Raw genomic sequence first — 5,558 nt, forward strand, 5'->3', positions numbered from 1 at the left:
CTTTAGATGTATATAGAACTTGAAGAAAATAAAATTCTTTTCTTACTTTGGGCTTTCTCGTTAGCTTTTCTACCCTTCTTTCACCATCCTCACCCCACAGAATCTTCATTTAACTATTTACATTTCCCTTGTAATGTAAGAGAAAATATCAGGATACTTTTAAGAACCTGGAAGCTGAGAAAAATTCCCTACAAGATGGAATTAATTATACTTATTTGAAAGATTTGAACAATTAGTTGGAAACTGCAGAAGGCAGATAGCAGTTCAATACAGGGAAGAACTGCCTGAAGATTAGAATGGGTCAAAAATAGTTTTCTCAAATATTTCTAATCCCTCAATTTGTTCAAATGTGAACTGGAAAATCTTTTACTGGTTAACATAGAATTGATCCAAGCATTCATTGGATATTGGTGCGGAGCTGGACTAGTTGATATGTAAGGTTTCTTCATACACTGAATGAGCTTCTCTCCCTGAAATTATTTTCTAACAAAGGAGTTATTTGCACTGTGCCCTCTCTCAGAAAGTTGTAGGTGTAGGATCTACACAATTAACTCCTGCCACTGTTTTGAACTAAGCCATTCAGATAATCATGAACCTACACACATGCGCCATTCAGGGTAAGAATGAAATTGGGACACAAACTTAGATGTGAAATATTAAGTGGCATTAGGAAATCTTTTTATGCCAATCGCCCCATGTATTGAAGAAGAACTGAATATTTCAGAAGGATGGATGTACCTAAAATTTTTTAGACTGGGAGCTTGGTATGGTTCTATTGAGTTAAATAGAATATGGCCAGAAGTTACCCATCTTTGGCACCTATGCACAAAATTCCCACAAACATAGCTCTACTGCTGCTTAAATAAAAAAAAAAAATCCCTGCATATTTCCTAACAAAGTATGTCTGCTAGTATGTTTAGGCTGTGGGAGTGAGTGGCTCATATCTCTGGGGATTATAGAAGATGCAAGGAAGTATTTTACACAGGTCAAGTGAACAGATTTATTTGAAATAATAGCAATACCACTATTGGACCTGTCATTGTTGATAGCTATTAGAGCTGCTGGCACCACAATGAATAGGTAGACTCAATTTTGGGTTTCACTTTTATTCAGTCCGTTGGCCTCGGTCCAATCGGTTCCCTCTGGCGTAGGTAAGCATCACCAACTTAAGTCAACCCCCTCTGGCCACACTTCCCATAGAATCTGTACCTCTTAAGATCAGAAAATCAGATTGTAACTCAACACAAGCTATCTCTTAGAAATAGTGTGATATATATCTTGAGACCCTTGCTTGCAGTGCATTTAGCCATTATTCTTCATAGCTATCCACCCAGCGCCTCTTATGAAACCCATGATTTTCCTTGCAGTTAGAATGTTTTTGCCTGCAGGTAATAACTCAATTCAAACTAGTTTAAACAATAAAACACTTTATTGGCTGTCATAACTCCCCAGTTTTTCATGCTCTCATAACTTGTGTCTATTTTCTAATACTATTGCTCTAATTAAAAAATTTTAATACATTTCACCTAAAGTATTATAATTGTGTCCTACCTGGTAATTCTACTACCCCATTCATGGTTTCCTATAATAGGCATTTATCCATTTATTCAACATTTTGCATGCCTACTCTGCTATTTGGGGGGGAAAACACACCACTGAATAAGTTAAATTGCAGTCCCTAAATTTAAGGAGCTATATTAGCTGGGAAAGGCTAGGCTACGGTACAGCATCGAATGGAATCCTCTAGGTTGATGACATCAGTGTACTCTCTCTTGCTATACGTCCTTTGTAAGATGACTGTAGCTCTGCCCCACATCATATTCACCCCAGGACCTAGACTGATGGAGCAGCCTTTAAATGGAAATTTTCCTGCTGGTGTGGCCCAAGGAAAGAAAGTGTGACAAAGCACAAACTGGTTCTCAAAGTTTCTGCCTATAAGTGACATATGTCAGACTCACTTATATTTCACTAGCCAAATCAAGTTGCTTGACATATCTGACTTCAAGGAGTAGAGGAAGTATACACTTCTTCCAGGGAGGGCAGTGAATACTGATAACGAGTAAAGCAATCAACCACATGACCTTAAAATTTAGAGCAGGGGTCAGCAAACTAGAGCCTGCCACATACTTTCGTAAACAAAAGTTTTATTGGGACACAGTCACACCATTCATTTACATGTGGTTTATGGCTGCTTTTGCACTAAAAATGGCAGAGTTGAGTGGTTAGGACAGAGACCATATGGCCAAGAAAACCTACAATGTTTATTCTCTGGGCCTTTACTGAAAACATTTTCCCAGCCTGAGTTAGAGAGGCAGCAGGTTACATGTGTAAACATCTAAAATGAAATGTGTCCCACTTTCTTATTTGCTTCATGATTAAAGCCCCTGTTTTTCTGGAAGCAGGCAACGTCTAAAAATTGTTTTTTAATCAAGTTGAGGCATTAATGAGAAAACATACCATAAGACCAATATTTTTTAAAAAGTACTTTGGAACTGCAGAGGAAACAGGTCTGATTGAAAAGATGAGGGAAGATTTTTGGAGGAAATACAATCCAAAGCGAGCACTGAAAGGAGAAAATATGTTCTCAGGCGTGGCTTCAAGGGAAAAGTATTGCAGCAAGAAGCAAAAACTTGAAGAAGGAAAGTTTAAGGTATGTTCAAGGAATAGTGAATCCTTGATTATGATTAAATGCTAGGATTTGTGATGGATTATGGAAGATGAAGCTGTCCCTAGAAACACAAAAATACCATCTTGAATTTTAAAATTAGAACCAAATTATTAGAAGAGGCAGCAAGAGTGTTGAAAGGTGTTCAGGGTTTGAACCTTGGCTTTGTCATGTGATAGTTGTGTGACATACCTTTTGTGTCACCGACCTTGAGCAAATTACTTAACCTCTCTGAGCCTCAGATATTCCTGCCTAGGAAATAAGAATAACTAGAACCTCATAGTTTTTTGAGGATTTAAATAATGGATACATAGTATCTGTCCTATGCTTGATACATAGTAGATGTTCAAAAATTATAGCTATTTTTATTAATATTACTCTTTAAGCCATTGTCAATATGCTTCTCTGACTTTTGCAGCCAGCCCATTCCTAACTCACATACAATTTCTGGTCTTTGTGCCCCTTTTCCTGTTGTGTCACCTGTCTGGAAGAGTCTGCTATTACCTGCTACCTGTGAAAAGTCTACTCCTCTTCAATATCCATCTCAGATAGCTTTCCATAATTTAAAATTAAATCTCTTCCACTTATTCATAGAATAGATATTCATAACACATTTCATTGAATTTAAGGTCTTATGTGTGTGCTGTCTTCAATCATTCATAAGATTCTTGAGGAAAGGAACTGTGTCTTGGTCTTGTTAGAATCTTTGCTATATAATTTTACAAGCAGCATTCACTCTTGGCAGAATGATCCAGAAAATATTTTATTTATTTCATGCTAGGATCCCTAGTTAATCGATAAACCATCTTGGGAAAACCTTAGTTCTGCAACTAAGTTGATCTTTATAAATAAGGACAAATATAAGGTCATAAGTTGATCTGGGTGTTGACCTTTCTCTAAATTTTGAAAGCAATTAAATTGAATTGTGTTCTTTCTTATTAGCATGTAGGGAAGGCAATTTTAAAATCACACTCGTGAAATTCTCTGATCAAAAAGAAGCTTTATCATTATTGTTTACTTTCTAAGTATTTAATGAATAACATAAGGCTTAGGACCTCCCTAAATTTCTGTTGTGTGAAAATCACTAATAAATGACAGAATGTTTAAAATGAAGAATTCAGTGAATGTGGCTTAAAATTGTACAAGGTACTTCCAATTGTCCCTTTTCCTTTTGATAGGTTCAGATATTTAAAGCAGCACGCTCCAAGCACACTCAGGCTTATAGTCTTGAGAGTGGACCAGATGAGTCCCTGGAGCGTGGGAAAACCTTAGAGCCTTATTCATGTTAAATTTTTATCCCATCATTTAAAAATCTCTAATTTTATATTTTAAAATATATATTATATATTTATTTAGTATTTTATGTATATAATTTCTACATAAAAATTATTAATTAAATACTAAATTAACTAATAAAATAAAATAAATTAAATCATTTAAAATGTGTGTGCTCAAAATTTATTTATTGATAGAGTATAGAATTAAAAAAACTGGAGATAATTGGTTTAAAGGAAATCAGTATACATAAATACATAATGTGTATATATATGTTGCAATATTTAGTCATGCATTTCTTGTTTATTAATTTTTAAAGACAATAGTGATTGCTTTCTTTCTATACAGATTGCATTAGGACACAATACATATTTTTGAAAAAATATTGGTTTCTGGTGGTGAAGTGTCTTGTGGTAGCTTCAGGATCCCATCCAGCATTTTTAAGTTTGGCAAACAGGAAAACACTCTAAAGCAAAAGTTAAAGAAAAAATAAAAGTAACTATACTGAACAAAAGCACTGTATTTCACTTACTCTCTTTATAAATGAGTAGACTTTGCCTATTGTTATAAGAAAGATGAGTGGCTATCACTTTATTCTGTTTTCCTTGTCTCTGCAATGAGGTTACAGTAAAATCCTATTCACGTTCACTGAGCTGATGACCCTCCCATAGCTTGCCCTCTCAGTGAGCTACTAGATAGTTCAGCAAATTCTAAGTATTGAGCAGAGGAGTGGAACTGCATAGTCTGCTTTTATAAAAGAATGTCATTCTAGTTTTTACAAAGTCCTATAAAGAAAAAAAAAATCAATGAGTGGATTTAGCCAACTAACCATAAGAGAAAGAATGAGGTCACAATATATGTACACATTATAGTTAAAAGTTTTTTTTTTTTTTTAAAGTAAAGCAAGTCCAAGTTGTTTAGTGATAGTTAAGGAAGAATTCTGGCTGAGAGTTACAAGAAGGAGTGGGAAATAATTTTGTGCTGAGTGATTTTGCCTTGACAGAGAGCGTTTTTGAAGCTCACATTTCCAATTTAGACAGTCACTTCCAGGTTCAGGAAGCAGTCTTTCACATCAACCCAGTTAAACAGTAGTTGTATGCCTAGCAGTGTTACAAAGTAGCATTTTCTTTCAAGTGGACAGTTTTCCTGGTTGGGGAGTTCTGGGGGCTCAGGCCAGAGGAAATGCATGGCTCTGGCATTGGCCCCGGATGAAAGATGCTGAAACCTCTCAGGTGGTGTGCCGAGTCAACTAATGATGGTGCCAACCTCCTCGAATGCTCCCATTGGCTGCATGACTTTCTTAGCTCTAAATGCTTTCTGCACATTATCTTATCCTCACAACAATTCTGTCAAGTTAGTTTTTATCCCCCATTTTAAGTAACTTATCCAAGATCATAAAGCCTGTAGGTGACTGAGCAAATATTAAAAGCTAAGTCTTCCGGCTCCAATGTTCAGACTTAGCTGGCAGGAACTCCTAGTCACTTTCTTTTTAAAAAGTCAAACTATGGTGAACTAAGATAACACTGACTTCTGAAGAATGGTAGAAGAGTTTGCCTGTGGGTGTCCCAGAAAGTGGGCTGCCCTCTGCCTACTGGGACTTATACTATTAGCTCTATCA

This window comes from Eubalaena glacialis, chromosome 6, assembly GCF_028564815.1.
Source record: "Eubalaena glacialis isolate mEubGla1 chromosome 6, mEubGla1.1.hap2.+ XY, whole genome shotgun sequence".
In the NCBI taxonomy this organism is placed as follows: Eukaryota; Metazoa; Chordata; class Mammalia; order Artiodactyla; family Balaenidae; genus Eubalaena; species Eubalaena glacialis.